The following is a 19,127-nucleotide window of genomic DNA, read 5'->3' as shown; positions in this document are numbered from 1 at the left end:
TGCTGGAAACCTCACTGCCCCCTCCGTACCCTCTGGACAGGACCTGCCTCCTCCTCACAGCGGAAATACTCTAACAATACCCACAGTCTCCCGTGCCGTTGCCTCTCGTGCACAGGGCGGCCGACCGGACCCCAGCCTGACCTCACCACTTCTCCGGAACAGTTCCTGCTAAGGCCTCCAGTGACTCCCACTCTGTTGCTAAATGGAGCTGAGCTTTCCAGTCATCTTCCGTGAATCCCAGCAGTATTGACAATGGTGGCCTCTTTCTCCTTGGCTTGTGAGACACATCACTCTCCTGGTTTTATTCCTGTTCTCTGGCCGCTCGGTCTCTCTTCATCCACAGGCCCAGCAGCGCCTTCTGCCCAGCTACTCCCGGATGGAATTCTTTAAGACTAGACCCTGGGTCTTCTCCTCATTCTGTACCCCCTCCCTGGACAATCCCATCCACACTTGGCTTGAATTACTGTTTATCTGAACATGGTTTATTAATTTATATTTCCTGCCAGCTCCAGATCGTGAATTCAAGTAAGTACCCACGTGATACCTCTTGGATGTCTCAAAAGTGCCTCAAATTCAACGTGTCCCAACTGGAACCCTTCTCTCCACTCCCCACCCCTACCCCCTTCAGTCTATTCTTCTTGGGTTGACACAGCCCTGTGCTCCACCCCAGAACTCCTCTATGGAAGAGAGCCTCCGAGTGGCCCCCATGATCTCCATCTCCTAGGATTCAACCCTTGTGTGGTCCCCATCCCTTGAGTGTGACCAGGGCCCATGACTTGCTCTGGCCAACAGAGTCCAACAAAGGTGTCAGGATGTATGTGACTATGTGGATGTGATTCTTTCACACAGGTCTGTGACACCTGTCCTGCTTGGCGACCCTCCCTCCCTTGCTGGCTCTGAAGAAGCAAGCCACCATGTTGTGGAGACGACCACAGTAAGGAACTGAGGATGGCTTCCAGGTGACGAGTCAGCAAGAATCTCAGGTTTTCAGTCCAAGAGCCCACAAGGAAACGAACGCCACCAACAGCTGTCTGAGCTTTGAAGCAGATCCTTCTTGTTGAGCCTCAGACGAGCGCCCAGCCCCTGGCCAACACCTGACTGCAGCCTCTCAGAGGACCCAGTTGTGCCCAGATTCCCAACCCATGGAAACGGTGGGATACTAGATGGATAGGGCTTTAAGGCGCTAGGTGTGTGGTACTTTATTAGGCAGGGGTAGATGCCCAGGACACCCTCCATCACCAAGTCCTACCAGTTTTATGTCCTGAAAGCCTTTTAGATCCACTCCCTGACTCCCTCCCCCACCAAGTCTGTGTCACTGAATCACAGCCTCCAGTCAGGCTTCTCTCTCAGAGCTTCGCTCAGTCCCTTATCCTTGTCTTTCTCTTGTCCCAAGACGTTTTCTCAGTGGGTCCCTTGGCTTGGTATGTTCTCCTTGACTCCCTTCTCCTGGTTAAATTCCATTCATTCCTCAGATTTCAGTGGAGTCATCCATTCCTCAGGAAAACCTTTCTTGAGTGCCCTAAGCATCCCCCTTTACACCTCTCCGTTAGAGCTTTTGTCCCCGTCACAGTTTTACAGGTATTTATGTAATTACTTCATTCATGAGCTGTATCTCCCATCAGAATGTAAGCCAGTAGAGGTCAGGAACCACGTTTGGCTTTATACATAACTGTACCCCCAGCACCTGGCACATAATAGCTGCTCATTATATTGGATGAATGAATGATATGTCTGTTTTTGAAGCTCAAAGTGCATGACACAAGCCTTCCTACCTCAGGAATGTCCAGAAGGTTGGAGCCGAGAGCAGTGCCTCCTGTGTGCTTGCCCAGGACTGCCCAAACTGAGTTTGCTATTTTGCTCTTAGAAAAAAAATCCTAATTTCTGATTTTAAGAGTGTAAACTGTCTAGAGACAAGGAAGGTACCTGTTGTCCCAGGACATTACCAGCTGCCTGTGTGGCAGACGGTATTTTCCCAAGTTTGCTGCAACAATATCTCCCATCCCTCATGCTCTTCTAAAATGTATCCCTGCCACCTTCCATCAAGAGGTAGGCTGCGAGTCCTCTCCCCTTGAAGCTGGGTGAACTGTGACTGCCTTGGCTGTTAGAGAGGGAAAGATGTGCCATTATCTGATCGCCAAGGCTAGGTCATAAAAGGCCATGCAGCTTCTGCCTGCTTCTCTGGAGACACCTGCTGGGGAGTCGGTCACCAGCTGCGCTGGAGAAGTTCCATGTAGGCACAGAACTCAGCAACACAGGCTGAGCTCGCAGCCAATAGCCAGCGCTGGCTGCCTGCCTTGTCAGGTGAGTCATCGAGGACATCCGTCCCAATGGAACCCTCAGATGACTCCAGCCCCAGCCAACATCTGACTGTGACCTCGTGAGAGACCTCGAGCAAGGACTGCCCAGCTGAGCCCTTCAAGAATCCTGAGCCACAGAATGACAAGCAAAAAATGTTTCTTTTTTTTTTTTTTTTTTTTAAGATTTTATTTATCTAACAGAGAGAAACACAGTGAAAGAGGGAACACAAGCAGGGGGAGTGGGAGAGGGAGAAGCAGGCTTCCCGCCGAGCAGGGAGCCTGATGCGGGGCTCGATCCCAGGACCCTGGGATCATGGCCTGAGCTGAAGGCAGACGCTTAACAACTGAGCCACCCAGGCGCCCCAAAAAATGTTTCTTAAGCTGCTAAGTTTGGGGGTAATTTGTTACACGACAGTAATAACTGGAAGAGCTTGATGTCCAGAGTGGAATACTGACACCTCAAAACCCCAGCACATAAGGTACTGTCCATGGGCCCAGGCAGCAGGCAGCTAGAATGAAGAAGGAGAATGAAGAAATGACAGCTGTGCTGTATTCCAGGCGGCAGGAAGGATTTTATAGCAACTCTGGTGTGGGGAAGTTTGCATAAATGTCAGAAAAAGCTTCACACTGTGCAAAAGTAATTCACTTCGCTATTTTTATTATGAAGAAGGGGCAGAAAACTGAGAACACTAGGTGCCGCCTGTTTGGGGCCAGGCGCTAGTTAGGCACTTTGCATATGATAATTTGATATAATCTCTTAACAGCCTTTGGAGGAAAGTACTATAGCCTGTTGGATAGGTCTGCAGAGGGGTCCCCTTGCATCTTCAGGTGAGAACCGATGAGCACTAGAGTAGGATGACCACCTAAGGCTGGGGGAAAAACAGGAAGGAACAGGACTAGTAATTCTCGAAGTTCATACAGGGCCAGGAATAGTTCCTGTATCCACTAGCCAGAGTGGAAAGTCCTCAGACTACAAGAGACGTGTGTGCATGGGCACCCAAGTGCATATGTGGAGTGCATGGCTGTGAGGGGGCCTGGACTGCACACCTTCTCTGGGGCTTCCAAAGTCAGGTGTGAATGTTAGATTCATCTTGGCTAGAGGGCAGCGCACAATGGGGTGCAGGGCTGCCACATCTCTGTAACGGATGGAGAGGAGTTGGGTAGGTGGGTAGGACTTGAGGTCCAAGTTACCTTGGGGTCATTTCACAAGGGGTCCTAAATACCAAAAAGATGAGTGTAACTCAGTGGGGGAGCCATAGACCTTTTCACAATTAGAAAAATTTCAATATCCTAAAAAGACAATAGTGGATGGGCGCATGTTCTGCTTGCGCCCTCTGTCTGCAATTTGTAGCCATTTCACAGAATGATAAAGCCAGCTACTGTCATGGCAGAAAGAAACCCTGTGGGGGTTGTAATCCCTAGGCCCTGTAGTCCCACCAGCCTCAAGTTAGAAGGGAAATGTGGCCCACTCCGAGCCCTCTTTTCAGATTTGATATTGGCTTCCCTTTATCTAAACATTGACACGCCCAGGGCATGGTCCTAGACCCTCTTTTGTCTTTAATTTACTCACTTTCAAAATCATCTTTATTAGTTCTTTGGCTTTAAATACACCTGTATTCTGATGACACACCTGTACATGTCTCTGGCCTTGACCTCCTCTCAGAACTGTACATACATATATCCCCACCTACCTCCTCAGCATCCCCACTTGGATATCTAGTAGGCACCTCAAATCATGCCATTTACAGTATATGCCAAATACAACTCTTGCCCTCTCCCCAAAACCTATTCACCCTCGTCTTTCTCAAATCACCATTTACCTAGGCATCAGCCTTGATTCCTACCTTTCCCTCATCCCACACATAGAATTCGTTAGTAGGTCTTGCCTGTTCTACTTCCAAAACTCTTCCACGTCCCATTTCTGCCACTGTGACCCTAGACCAAGCCCCATTATAGGCATATTTCATTTTATTGTGCTTTGCTTTATTGTGCATCACAGATACTGTAGTTTTTACAAATGGAAGATTTGTGGCAATCCAGTGTCAAGCAAGTCTCCTGGCCCCATTTTTCCAATAGCATTTGCTCATTTGGTAATTTTTGCAATATTTCAAACTTGTTCACTATATTCGTTATGATGATCTGTGCTCAGTGATCTTTGATGTTACTACTGCACTCGTTTTGGGCACATGAGTGGCACCCATAGAAGACAACAAACATGACCAATAAATGTCGTGCTTGTCCTCACTGCTCCACCCACTGGCCGTTCCCCATCCCTCTCCCTCTCCTCGGGCTCCCTGTTCCCTGAGCCACAACAATACTGAAATTAGGTCGGTTAATAACCCTGCAATGGCCTCTAAGTGCTGAAGTGAAAGGAAGAGTTACATATCTCTCACTTTCTTTTTTTTTAATTTTTTTAATTTTTAATTTTTTTAAAGATTTTATTTATTCATTTGAGAGAGAATGAGATAGAGAGAGAGCATGAGAGGGGGGAGGGTCAGAGGGAGAAGCAGAGTCCCCACCGAGCAGGGAGCCCGATGCGGGACTCGATCCCGGGACTCCAGGATCATGACCTGAGCCGAAGGCAGTCGCTTAACCAACTGAGCCACCCAGGCGCCCACATATCTCTCACTTTCAATCAAAGGCTACAAATGATGACACTTACTGAGGCAGGCATGTCAAAACTGAGACAGGCCAAAGGCTAGGCCTCTTGCACCAAACAGTCCTCCCAGTTGTGAATGCAAAAGAGAAGTTCTTAGGGAAATTAGAAGGGCCACGCCAGTGAACACACCGTTGAGAAGAAAGCAAGACAGGCTTATTGCTGATATGGAGATAGTTCTCGCAGTCTGGATAGAAGATCAACATTCCCTTAAGCCAAAGCCCAATCCAGAGCAAGGTCCTGACTCTCTTCAATTCTGTGAAGGCTGAGAGGTGAAGAAGCTGCAGGAGAGAAGTCGGAAGCTGGCAGAGGTTGGTTCAGGAGGTTTAAGGAGAGAAGTCAGTCGTCAGTCTCCATAACATACAAGTGCAAGGTGAAGCAGCAGGTGCTGATGGAGAAGCTGCAGCAAGTTGTCCAGATCTAGTGAGATAACGAATGAACGTGGCTACACTAAACAACAGATTTTCCCAAACATTAATAAGAGTTTGGAAGAAGCTGATTCCAGCCCTCACGGATGACATGGAGGGTTCAAGCCTTCTGTGAGGAAGCCACTGCAGATGGGCTGGGAACAGCAGGAGAACTGGAATTACAAGTGGAGCCGGAAGATGGGACTGAATTGTGACAATCTTGTGATAAAACGTGAGGGGTGAGGAGTTGCTTCCTATGGATGAACAAAGAAAGCAGTTTTCTGAGACAGAATCTAGTCCTGGTGACGATGCCATGAAGACCGTTGAAGGGACAACATGATTTAGGATATTACATACGCTTAGGTGATAAAGCGGCGGCAGGAAGTTCTACTGTGGGTGAAATGCTATCAAACAGCATCACATGTGACAGAGAAATTGTCCGTGAAAGGAAGGGGCCATTGATGCACCAAACTAACTTTGTTGTCTTATTTTAGGAACCTGCCACAGACACCCCGGCCATCAGCAGCCACCACCCTGATCTGTCACCGGCCATGAATATCAAGGCAAGAACCTCCTCCAGCAAAAGGACTATGACTCAATGAGAGCTCAGATGACGGTTAGCATTTTTTAGCAATAAAATATATTTTAATTAAAGTATGTATATTTTTTAGACATAATACTGTTGCCTACCTCACAGACTACAGTATCATGTAAACATAACTTTAATATGCACTGGGAAACCAGTAAGTTCACTTGACTCACTTAACTGCAATATTGGCCTTATTGTGGTGTTCTGGAACCGAACCCCCAATATCTCTAAGGCATGTTGGCATTTCTTTCTGAGACAAATGAGACTGCCTCCTCCCTGTTAGACTCTTGCCCTCCTATAGTTGATTTTTCAGAAAGGGAGAGAGATCATTTTAAAACACAGCTTGGCCTATTGCCCTCCCCTGCTTTAAGTTTCTCAGTTGCTTCCCATTTGCTTGGAATCAAATCCAAACTCCCTGCCATGCTTATGAGGTCCTCCATTAGCTCCCCTCCTCCCCCCTCCAACCTCATGAGGCCCATCCCTTGACTGTGGCACTGCCCCTGGGCTCCTTTCTTTCTCCAGGACACAGCAGGTCTTTGGACCTCAAGCCTGGGTCCCTGCCGTTCCCTTTGATTAGAACAACTTCCACTCCTGAAGCGGCTGCTCACTCCCCAAATTCAGCTCAAAGGTTACTTCCTCAAAAGGCTTTTCTGGACCCCATCTCAGGCACTGAGATGAGCAATACACGTCTTATTTATGAATATATTTGACTTTTCACAAATGAGATTTGATCTAACATTTTCTGAGAATTTTTAACCAGGAAAATAAATTTACTAGGACACTTTTATACTTCATTCATGTAAGTCAGTGATAAATAGGTCACCATTATTCACTTTTTTTAAAGATTTTATTTATTTATTTGACAGAGAAAGACACAGCGAGAAAGGGAACACAGACACAGTGAAAGAGGGAGTGGGAGAGGGAGAAGTAGGCTTCCTGCGGGGCAGGGAGCCCGATGTGGGGTGGGAGCCTGATGAGGGGTGAGAGCCCAATGCGGGGCTTGGTCCCAGGACTCCTGGGGTCACGACCTGAGCCGAAGGCAGATGCTTAACAACTGAGCCACCCAGGTGCCCCACCATTATTCACTTTTTTATATAAAAAATACTTTTACTACTTTATTTCCACCGGGTACATAATTTTCTGCTATTTGTAATGATTGATTTCTTTGATTTTTTTTTAAGTAAACTTTTTTTTACTGAAGTAAAACCATACTTACAGGCAAGTACACAAATCCTAAGTGTATATAGCTTGATGAATTTTCACCAAGTAAATACTCCCACTAACTAGGACTCAGATCACAAAACAGAATATTTCATGCATCCCAGAAGCCATTTCCAGTCACCACCCCTCAAGGTTAGCACTATGCTCCAGGTTGATTTTGCCTGGGTTTGAACCTCATATAAGAGGAATCATACAGTATGTGCTCTTCCAACTCTGACTTCTGTCGCTCAGCACCATGTTGGTGAGACTCGTCTGAACTGTTAGCGGTCGGACCTGACCTCTTCTCGTCACTGCCCCTCACAAATGCGCCCTTGCGTTTACGGACAGCTGAGTTGTGTCCAGCCTGAGGCTCTCAGCAAATGCTACCGCTCTGAACGCTCCCATGCGGGTCTCCTGGTGCGCACTGGCTCTTCACTGGGAGGGGCCCAGGGAGGCAGTTATGGGGTCTTGGGTATGTTTATGTTCTGCGCGGTTGATGACTTTCCTTAGTTGACTTTTTCATTGTGGTAAAATATACATAACAGAAAACTTACCATTTTAGCCATTTGAAGTGTCCCCTTTAGCGCCATTAGGTGCCTTCACAACACTGCACCACAACCACTGTTTCCAGAACTTTTCAGCGCACCGGACGCCAAGTGATACCTCCCGACCTCTTTCTTCCCCTGCCCCCAGTACACTCTAATCTGCTTTGTCTCTGTGAATTTGCCTACTCTAGGTAACTCGTGTAAGCGGAACCCTACACTGTTTGTCTTCTGCTTGGCTCATTTCACCTGGCAAATGTTTTCAAGATTCACCCATGTTGTAGCATGTATCAGAACTTCCTCTTTTTTTTTTTTTTTTTTTTGCTAAATAATAGTCCAAAGATTTTTCTAAAGACTTTTTTTTTTAATGTTCTAGGCAAGTGAATTCACTGTGATTGGCTCATTTATTCCAAAGAATTGTCTTTATTTTTCATGCATACTTTTCTGCAGTAATATAACAATCAAATTTTTGCAATGCAAAAAAAGGTTTCAAAGATTAGAAAAATTTAAACAGAATCTGTGACCTTGAAAAGTTGATGTTTCATTGTGATGGTCTCTAAAATGGAAGTGTTTTTTTTTTTTTTTAAATATTCAATCTGATGGTTTATTAGATGACGACTTGCAGATGATGAAATCAGAGAAACAAAGAATGGCAGAATTTTTTTTTTAAGATTTTATTTATTTATTTGACACACAGAGAGAGAGACAGAGCACAGGCAGGGGGAGCAGCAGGCAGAGGGAGAGAGAGAAGCAGGCTCCCCGAGGAGCAGGGAGCCCAATGCAGGGCTCCATCCCAGGACCCTGGGATCATGACCTGAGCCGAAGGTAGTCGTTTAGCTAACTGAGCCACCCAGGCGCCTTGAATGGCAGAATATTTTGAATGATTTTAGCTATGACACTTTGAACAAAAAGTAACGTGCATCTTAGAGAATCCCAAGAAACTGCTGGAAGTCCCTATGTCTTGTCTAATAAAATACAGAACAAATGTGTAATGCTGTAAGCAAACCACGTAGATCGCCTATCAAGAATTAAGGATGCAAATACTTTTCCTTACTCTCTGATTGTGCCCACTGTAAACAAGTGTCAGACTGTGAGGGCTGCTTGCATGGAGAGTAATGTCGTAAGGATAAAATAACGTATACTGACTTTATCGGAATGAAAGAAAAAGCCTCCTAGGTCTAGCGCAGGAAAGTAGAGGTTGGAAAGAGAGTTGATATAAAAAGTGCTCGTGAGCAGGGATGTAATAAGGGAGCAAGGATGGCGAGTTATACAAGAGCGCGTACACCATGATTTTCCCCGAAATATGACTGTCACCTTGGTGCCTCCCTCACTCATAATCTTCATGTGCAAAAATGCCCCTTGTGTGAAACCAGATTTGATAAGCTTCTTTGGCACTGTGTAAAAGATATACACATGTATCTTTTTTTGTGATTTCAAAAAAAATTAATGAGCAGAAGGGATATTCTGATGTCTAAAACCTCCGTTAAAAACACATCCAGATACCCCATGAGGTTCAAAATTAAATGCAATCAGGCACTTCACCCACAAAGATATTTATAAATATTGAAATATATATCAAATGAAAACTACAATATGTTGACATTGAAAGCATTGCAGTGCAGACTGCACACGTCTCACGTCTGTGTGGGACGCTAGACAGTGAAACACGACTGTGCATCCAGCTGTGCTTAATGCTGTCCCTCTGCTTACAGCACAAATGTAACTTGAAAGTCGCCGATGAATGTAAGATTGTAGCGGAAGATATGAACATACGGCCTGAGTTTCAAAATAAAAATATGGAAGTTGAAAAGGAATCGCTGGACAGTGGGGCTAATGATGAGAAAGCTGCACAGCCGATGGAGATTAAGCTCCCACTCTCCTGCCACGTCTTCAGATTCTAATGCTGTGCCAGGAACTACCTCTGAAGGCTACACATTCCAAGTTCAGGATGGCACTCCTGGAACCTTAAAAAAAAAAAAAAGCTGTCTTCAGATTCTGAATTTTTAACTGGAGAAAAATTATTTTCTGTGTATACATCTGATTTCCACAAAGCAGCCACCAATTGGACTCTTCAATATTCTGACGTAAATCCTCTGGACTACAGAAGTTTCATCTGGAATTATCTAAGCAGCATGCAATATCAGTACTTGATGATGTACAATGATCCCTGTGTCTGGCGTCTGCATCTTCTAGAACAGTTCACAGTGCGGAGTGCACGCCTCTCTACTCCGGGAGCGGCCTCGAGAAGGCCGTTCACCCTGCCCGTCCCAGTGGCGTCCCATAAGACATCTCGGTAAGCTGCAGTTCATGACCATGAAACATTTAAGCTCATCACGTGGTCAAAAGAAATCAACCTGGCCATTCTCTCCACTGAAAATAAGGAATAGACTTTGGAAATATGACTGAGTTTGTTTCCATTAAAACTGGTAAGGTAAAATCATCAATTGGTTTTGTATAAATATTTAAACTTAAGAAATATTTTGAATTTTAATATACCTATTTTTTAAATTTTCAATGGGTTTTCACCTGCTTTAACGCTCTAGAAATTCCTCTTGCTTTGTGCTCCATGATTGCCAGGCAGGGTACTGAGCGTTTGCCTCTGAGAGGGAGTGGGGACTGATTGAGGAGCATGAGGGGACTTTCTCGGGGTGACGGGGATGCTCAGGATGTTGATAAGGGTCTGAGTTACAAAGGTGTACGGATTTGGCACAACTCAGCAAGGGTTCACTTATGAGCAGGGCGCTTCACTGTAAGTTTTGGGCCAAAAGGAATACTGTGGACAATGAATTCTAGTTAATGTGTGCATGCTGAAGCACGCAGGGGAAAGCATCCTGGAGTCTCTAATTCACTCTGAATGCATCAAGAAAAAAATGGACTCATGGATGGTTGCCCAGATGCAAGAAAGTCTAGGAAAATGTGAACGGTACAACTGCAGATTTCCATAGTAAAGTGTTGGGGAAGAGAGAAGGCGCCCCTCATCCTCTATACTTTGCTGGTCCACCTGAGCACCCCCTCCAGCCTGAGTGTCTCCTGGTGGAACCACTGGGGCGGATGTGGGTCCAGTACCCTGAGGGAGAAGTGGGCAAACCTCCAGGGGGCTGCATGAAGCCTCGGAGGAAAGAATTGGCACCAGGCAAGAGGAGTTACGGAGTATGCTCCCCAAATCGGGCAGGGCTGGGGCCGGGAATCCATCTTCTCCCTCCCTTTTCCTTCCATTCCATCAAGACTGACAGCTTTGCCAGTAAAGAAACCTTGAGCCCTTCCTAGATTCGGTTTATTACTTACACAGACGATGAAAGGAAGACTAGCCAAAGGTGCCAGGTCTCCAGCACCCTCATGCAGAGTAAAGGGGAAGTGGCCAGATGACCACGATGTGGAAGACCGCCCCTCCTGCTGAGGGCCCCTGCCCTCCCTGGCTAAGCCGCTGTATGGCTTCAGGCCTCATCGGAGCCTGCAGGTGGCGCACCCTGTGTCAGGACAGCCCTGGGGACAGGGAGTCAGCTCCTCCCACGCTGTTCTGTTCCGGGAATATCACAAGGCGTTCTCTCAAGACTTGGATCCGTCTGGGGTCCAAGCCTTGTCTGTGTGGCCGGGGGCACCAGGGCTCCTACACTTCCTTCTCAGATTTTCCTCCCTGTTCCTCCACTCCCAAGACTGGACCATCAGGGGCTCTGGAAGTATAAAGAGATTGCGGGCCCACCGTGGCTCTGAGGAAAACACAAATAACTCGTAAGCTTCTTCTTTTTTTAAAAAAGATTTTATTTATTTGAGAGAGAGAGAGAGCGCATGAGGGGGGGGGAGTGGGAGAGGGAGAAGCAGGCTCCCCACCGAGCAGGGAGCCCGATGCGGGGCTCGATCCCAGGACCCCGGGATCATGACCTGAGCCGACGGCAGACGCTTCACCGACTGAGCCACCCAGGCGCCCCTAAATAACTTGTAAGCTTAAGAAAAGATGCTCCATGTCACTCGGGAAATGGGAACGAACAATAATCAGATGCCCTGGAAGGGCTTACTCAGGGAATGACGTAGACAGAATGCTTTTTAAAGGAGGACACCTCTTGCCACTGCACTGGGTACAACTCTCTGGGTACACCTCTCTCGTGATGGAACAATTCAGGCTACAGTTTGAAAAATGCCAGTAAAATAAGCAGAGTATCAACGCACGGAACGCAGCATTGCGACGTCTGGAGGCCCGGGGCCGCTGGAGGAGCAGAAACAGAGCGGCCCCTACCACGGCCCTCGATGACCCCACTCTCTGGGTCCCCGTGCCCGGGTGATCCCCTCCCCTGGAGTGCGGCCTGCACCTGACAGACAGATGCCCTCTTAAATGAGGCTACAAAAAAGGCGGCCTTCCTCCTCGCCTGCCCTCCCGGGCTCCCCCAGAGGGAAGCCGCCGGCCCCGCGCTGAGCCGCCCTCTGGAGAGACCAGTGTGGCAGAGAGCAGGACAGCCCGGGAGGAACTGGTCCTGGCGCCACCAGCGAGGGAGCTCGCGCGTGCAGCCTGCCTGCGTGGAGCCTCTGATGGCCACGGTCCGCAGCCTCGAACACAGCCCAGGGCGCAAGCCCCCGACGAAGCCGGGCCTGGTCCCTGACTCCGGGACGGAACAGATGCTGGCCTTGGGCTGCTAACTTGTGCGGCGACTTGCTACACGGCCACAGATAACTCTGCTTGTCCACTTCTGTGATTTTCCTTCTACGGGATACGGAGTCCGTGGCCAGCTCCCGCTGCCCCGGCTCGGCCTACCCTCCCTGAGTTCAGGGAGGGCGAGCAGCCCTGCTCGACTGCAAGGCCGCTGACAATCCCAGTCCCCACTGACCCCGGGAAGCTGCTGGAGAGGGAGCTCATGTGGGGAGAAGCAGAATGAAGCCCCAGAGGGAGCGCTCTCTGAAGCACTTCTGGGTGCTTCACCCTCCTGGTTCCTGCCCCCCCCCATCCCCCCGTGTCATTCCAGGGACCAGAGACGGCCACAGGGAATTCTCAAGTCAGATTCAGGAGCATGGTGACCTCTGGGGTCTAAAAGTAAGTCCTCCTCCTCTGCTTAACCTCCTACCTCCCCCTGTCAAGAACCTGGCTGTCCTGCAAGGCTCACATACCACCTCCTCCAGGAAGCCTTCCTTCAGGAGCCTCTGCTTGCGGAAGGTCATGCCACCCTTTCCTCCACCCTCCAGCCCTATTTCTTGTTCTTTCGTGGCCTTTGTGTCTTATGCATTAATGATCAGGAAATGTCTGTCTCCCCTGAAATTACACTGTCCTTAAGGCAGAGGCCCTGCTGCTCTGGGTGGTGGGATTTCCTGCTGGAACTCTTCCTGGTTACAGGGGGCACGGGCTGCCCCCGAGATGTGTTCTCAGCTTCTCTGGAGCAGCGTGTGCATGCTCGCTGCCCGCCCCCAGCCCGCCCGTGCCAGGGAGGCCCGTCCGTCCAGGGCCCAGCAGAGGGGTCTCACACCGGCTATGCTGTTACAGAGCACGGAGACAGCCAGGCCTCAGGAGAAGTCCAGGGAGTGGGCCTTGCTACAGACCAGCTCTTAAGGCAAAGCCCGAGGACAAAAAGCCAAGAGCTCTGTGCCCAGGGGCACCTGGGTGGCTCAGTCGTTAAGCGTCTGCCTTCGGCTCAGGTCACGATCCCAGGACCCTGGGATCGAGCCCTACATCGGGCTCCCTGCTCCGTGGGAAGCCTGCTTCTCCCTCTCCCACTCCCCTTGCTTGTGTTCCCTCTCTCGCTATCTCTCTCTCTGTCAAATAAATAAATAAAATCTTAAAAAAAAAAAAAAAAGAGCTCTGTGCCCAAAGGACCTGCGGGAGCTTTTGGAGGAGGAGCCAGCTGGCTGCCGGGCTCCGCCGAGAGTCTCGGCGTTCATAAGGAGCCCTCACCAGACCCTTCGAGAGAAGCGCTGGGGTCTGGCCTCACAGCCTCACCCTGTAGCTCTGATATTCCCACAGGATATGTGTGGGAATATTTGGTTCCCCCTCCTGACTTTGTCCCGGCATCTCCAGCTGAGCCCGGGGCCTTCACTGAAGTCTGAAGCCCCCACGAAAGACCTCTCCGTGCACTGGTCCTCAGCTATGTTAACTGGGTAGCCCTCTTTTTTAACCACCAGAGTCAAGCCCAGCAGGAGCTGTCTGTGGGCACTGGAGGAGGAAACAGAAGAAGGGGAGCATCCTGCCCCCCACTCCCAGCCCACCTCTCCCCGTGGGCAGCCGGGCTCCCCGAGGACTCGCCTCAGCAAACGCTGGGCACGCTTCCTTGGTGCCCCGCAGCTCTCCTCAGCATGGTGACTATGGTAGGCAAGGCGCTGCCCCAGGAGAGGAGCGGAGGGCCCGGAGGAAGAGTCACCTGCCCTGCAGAGCTGGGCTGTCTCGCTCCGCCCCACGGCCAGAGAGAGGGGCAGGCAGCAGCCACAGGGCAGCGCGCTCCCCCGAGGGAGGGAGGCGAAGGCAGAGGAAGGCTGGAGCAAGACAGGGAAGGAAAGGCAGGAACAGAGGTGGGGGGAGAGCCCACGGAGGGTGGGTGTGGAGGACAGGTGCGATGGGGAAGGGCAGAGATGAGGGGCAGCAGAGCACGAAGAAGAGAACAAGGTAGAGACAGAAAGAGAGGCCATTCTAACCAAGACCCGTGCACGTTTTGCCCCCACAAAATTCAATATCCTTCTCTTAAAAAACTTGTTTTCATCGTCGTAAATCAGTGAGATAGGGATGTCTACTATTAAGGAGAGTGCAGAAAACTGCCCCCTTCCCCACTGAAGGTGGAGTGTAATGCAAGACAGGTTTTCAGGGCAGCAATCTGACATTTACACATTTTCAATGACATGCCATCTTAATTCTAGAAACATAGGGTACATGTTGCAAAGTACCCAGGCTGTTCGCTGAGCACTGGTCTGGAAAAGCCTTGGAAACCCTGTCTACACCCCGGGCGAGGCTACTGTGCCTGAGAAGCCTCTGTGTGCGGCATCGCGGTGGGTCAGGCAGGCCCCGCGAGGAAGGGGCTTTTCCTCCTCGCCACTGTGTCCCTGGTGCGAGGACAGAGCATGCCACATCACAGGTACACCACTGAATCAAGGTTGTGCTGCTGGGGTCAAAAAGGTGCAGAATGGTACGTACAGGATGGCCCCATTTGCAGAAAAAGACATCTATCCTAGATACATGCTTGCAGAGGCATGGAAAGCATCAGAAGGGTCACCCAGAAACTGTTAACTGTGGAGACTCCTGGAGCGGGGGATGAAGGGATGGGGGGAGAAGACGGAAGGAAGACCCGGGTTTTCCATGGCCGGCCTTCTGTAATGCTTGATTTTTCCTGGGAGTGTGTATGGCTTTTTAAAGAAAAGTCTAGTTTAAGAAAAGTTACTTAACCTCTCTGAGCCTCAGTTCCTCACCCGTAAAATGGAGACTACTGATACCTACGTTGGGTCGGGGTCACTGTGACATTTAAGGAACGGATAAGATCCCGTACACCGAGGGCCCTGGCACCTGGTGTCAATGAAGGGATGGCACTGCTGTTGTTACGGAAGGAAATACAGACACACAAGGAACGACTGTGAGGAGACTATGGGGACCCAGCTGCCCAGGCCCCAGAACCAGCCCCACTTGCTATTTCTTCTCCCTGGAACATCCCTTCCCTGGAGAGCTGCTTGCTCGTTCCTCCACATCATCACTTCTCTGCTCGAATAAAGCCTACCAGACAGGTTGTCTCTAACCAACCCACCTACACCTGCACCCTGCTTCCGCGCCATTCCTCCCTGTCCTCTTGACCTACTTTATTTTCTTCTTGGCACAGAAACACTGCCTGCCATATCATCTATTTTTTGTCTGGTTCCCTGCTAACAGTGCACGCTCGAGAAGAAACTTTATCTCCAGCAACTGGAATCATGCCTGACAAAGAGTAGGCATCCAGTAAATATTGTGAGAGAATAAATAAACATTGTCTTAGTTATACCATCAGGCAAATGAAAGAGAGACACTTGAAAACTGCCTAAAACTGGGTGCCCGGGAAAACCTTCCCAACCTTGAAAGCAATTGCAGAGAAGAGCAGCAGGGGTGTGTGTGTGTGGCCACACACCTGGCAAGGAGAGAAAACAGGGACGGGAGCGGGGGAGAGGGGCTTGGAGGCGGAGCTCTGAAGATCTCAGCGGACCCAGGGGAGTCGTGGGCCTCCTGCGCTCTGCTCACCTGCACAGTGCTGGGCTTTGGAAGGACTGCAGTTCAGGAGGTAATCCTAGGTGTAGTTTTCCTAAGCATCACTGCCATCCTCCAGCTGGGGGGTAAGAACCTGACCTAAGAACGTGGCAGCAGGGACAGTGGGAGAGGGACGAGGAAGGAGATGCAAACTCATTCATTTGTTACAGCGACTAAAGAGGTAGAACTGATAGTTACTGACGTTGCTCACATGGTGCAGCGGAAGGGCGAGGAGGTATCTCCTTGACTGTCGGGCATCTGCCCTGGGTGGTTGAGGACGGCCGTGGTGCTCTCAGGGATCCAGAACACGACAGGAGGTGCAGGTCCTGCAGAAGAGCTGGGTTCAGGTGGAATTTGCTGAGTTTGAAGAACCTGTGGGAGCCATGAGAGCCAACAACCAGGGGCAGCTGGATAAACGCCACGAGAGCTCCAGAGAGCCCAGCTGGGCCAGAAGTCATTTTTAGAGTCAGTGACACAGGAGGGAAAGCCATGGAGATACACAGACTAGAGATAAGAGGACTAAGGAAGGAAACACGAACAGAGCAATAAATCGTGGGCTGAGAAGAGCCCTGTCTAGAATCTGAGAAGGACTGGTTGAAGAAGCAGCAGGACAACTAGACTGAGAACAGGGTTTTAAGAAGCATGAGGTTACTGACAGTGCCAAATGCTGCAATATTTACCTACGAAGAAAACTGAAGAGTCTGCTTGGCAATAAGGACTTCGTCAGAGACTTCCAGAAGTCTTCAGTAGAGTGAACAGAAATTGGGCCAGAGTGAAATTTTATGATGAGCAGACAGGTGAACAAATGCAGAAAATGAGAATAGAAATGATTTTCAAGAAACCTGACTGTGAGGGGCCTGGGTGGCTCAGTCGGTTAAGCGACTGCCTTCGACTCGGGTCATGATCCTGGAGTCCGGGGATCGAGTCCCGCATCGGGCTCCCTGCTCGGCAGGGAGTCTGCTTCTCCCTCTGACCCTCCTCCCTCTCATGCTCTCTGTCTCTCATTCTCTCTCTCTCAAATAAATAAAATCTTAAAAAAAAAAAAAAAAAAGGAACCTGACTGTGAAGCAGATGCCAGGAGCAGACTAGGGGATCTCAAGGAGGTTTAACAAGTTTGTTGGGAGCGAGTGGGTAAGACAGAAGGTAGGAGCTTACAGCTGGGAGCTAGCCTCACTGTGAGGGGTGACTGCGATGCCTAAGGGCACGGACAAGATGTTCCGAGGCTCAGGGAGGGCAGGATCGGGAGGGGGCAAGAGGACAGTACCGCAAGTGTCATCCACTGACGGCTGAGGCAACAGTGAAGCAGAACAGGTGCAGCCAGAGTAAGATACCCGGGCGCTCCCACGAGAAGCTGGTAGCCTCTGGGTCCCCGGGGTAAAACCGTATCCCTTCTCCCCCTAGATCCACCCAAACCCGAGGGCGGACCTGAATAATCCGATAGGCAGCTGGCTTCCCTGGCTGCTCTCAAAAGCGATGCCTGTCCACCTCTGCAGCTTGCGGCGGCCTGCGGCTCTCCGTGGGCTCTCGGCCATTTTAAGAGAATCCAGCTGCACGACAGCAGGGGTCTGTGGGTCAGTTTGTCTCGGGCCGCAGCCCACGCCAGGCGCTCGGCGCCGGTGCAGAGTGAAGGCCGCTCAAGGCACCGTCAGCAAGGCTCGCGCTCCCCCCTCGACAGACCCGCCTCCGCCCCACAGCCCGCAGCGACCCCTCCTTCCTCGGCACCAGCCGCTGGCGGCTTTGCCCGCACTTTCATGCCCGGACCTCCCGAGACCGGGCGGCAGTCTGAGCGGAGGCCGGCCGGGGCGCCCTCTGTCTCCGCGTCCTCGAGCTACGAGGCGCCTTCCTCTCTTCCTGTCCCGGTCGCAGGGCGGCTGCAGAGTCGGCAGCCCAGCCTCGTCGGCCACACGGCCCCTCCGCCGACCGCGCGAGGTCCCCGGAGGCGGCTGGGCCCCGTCCCGCGGAGGCCCCGGCTCTGGGCGTTCGCGGCAGGGGCGTGGCCTCCGGGCCGGGAGGCCTCTGGGAGTCGCGGTGCCGGCTCCGCCCGAAGCGGCCTCGCAGAAAGGGAAGTGGAAGGAGAAGAACTACATCTCCCAGGAGGCTCCGCGGTTCGTCTCCGGCGGGCGGGGTGGGGCGTGTTCAATGCCTCCGCCCCGCTGAGCGCGGAACGCCTCCCGAATGTCCCCAGGGTGCCCCCCGGCGTCTCCGAGCGCCTCCGTGAGCTGGGCGCCGGGAGTCCAGCCCGAGGGCCCCTGGAGCTCCGCTCCCTTACTCCCAAATCCCTCCGGTTTCCCCAGCGCCGGCTCCAGGCCGTCCAGGAATAGCACTGAGCGAGACTGGCCGGATCCCCGCTCTCAGGTCTCTAGCCAAGGCCCGAGCCTAGAGCTACGGGAGGGAGGGACCCCGGAGGCGGCCTCTGCCAGGAGCCCCACGTGGAAGTGGGGAGGCGAGTTAGCCCTGCTGCCCAAGTCCAGGTTAAAGATGAGATGAGGATGTCAGCACTCTGTCGGTGGAAAGATGACAACTGGAGACTGGATTTAGAAGTAGAGCTCACGGGGAGCCTGGGGGGCGCAATCGGTTGGGTGCCCGACTCTTGGTTTGGGCTCAGGCCGTGATCTCAGGCTGTGATCTCGGGTGGTGGGATCAATCCCATTGTGGGACTCTGCGCTCGGCGGGGAGTCTGCTTGGGACTTTCCCTCTCCCTCTGCCCCTCCTGCTCGTGCTCTCTCTCAAATACATAAATGTTAAAAAAAAAAAAAAAGTATAGCGCATGCACGTGATCGGCTGGAGGTGAGATGACAGGCAAAGAAAGAGTGTGGCTTCTATAGATTTTTTTGCCTAATCAGTAGGGTGCCATGAACGGGCAGTGACTGGGGTAGTGACAGTGCATCAGGGGTGAGAGTCAGTGGCGCTTGGGCTGTGGTTTGTGATGCCCATTGGACGTCAGAGTGGAGATACTAAGCAAACAGGAGAGTGTAGGGGCCCACAAGGATGGAGGTGGGCTTTGGATCAAGGGCGCACGATGGAACAAACCAAATGGACCAAGTGGGGTCTGGGCAGGGGTGATAGGGAAGGACACAGAGCCTCAAGTGTGCATCTAGGAGAGGCGAATCTAGCAAAGGAGATTGGGGATGGCCAGTGACAACCCAGGACACCCCGTGTTTTTGAGTTCGAGAGGAGAGTTTCAGGAGGGAGGGACTGATAATCCATGAGTGCTTCACTGGAAGAAGGTTGAGCAAGAAACTTAAGACAGGACCACTGGACTTGGA

At 50.9% G+C, this 19,127-nt stretch overlaps 2 long non-coding RNA genes across 3 annotated transcripts; one reads left to right on the top strand and one right to left on the bottom strand.

Moving 5' to 3' along the window:
- The first annotated feature begins 10 nt into the window (after positions 1–10).
- Positions 11–9,491, top strand: LOC118011888. The gene is made up of 4 exons (XR_004679552.1): positions 11–525; positions 850–1,151; positions 5,855–5,976; positions 9,404–9,491. It is a non-coding gene; the product is annotated as an uncharacterized LOC118011888 (long non-coding RNA).
- Positions 9,128–17,838, bottom strand: LOC118011887. Of its 2 annotated transcripts, XR_004679551.1 has the most exons (3): positions 17,287–17,838; positions 16,064–16,233; positions 9,128–9,655 (listed from the first exon to the last, which is right to left on the bottom strand). It is a non-coding gene; the product is annotated as an uncharacterized LOC118011887 (long non-coding RNA). The 2 variants fall into 2 exon arrangements; XR_004679550.1 differs by lacking the exon at positions 17,287–17,838 and having other exon boundaries at positions 16,064–16,792.
- Positions 17,839–19,127: the final 1,289 nt, after the last annotated feature.

Source organism: Mirounga leonina, unplaced genomic scaffold (assembly GCF_011800145.1).
Source record: "Mirounga leonina isolate KUSES-001 unplaced genomic scaffold, KU_Mleo_1.0 Mir_151, whole genome shotgun sequence".
NCBI lineage: Eukaryota > Metazoa > Chordata > Mammalia > Carnivora > Phocidae > Mirounga > Mirounga leonina.
The sequence above is the reverse complement of the archived record's forward strand: the minus strand, read 5'-3'. Positions and strand labels throughout refer to the sequence as shown.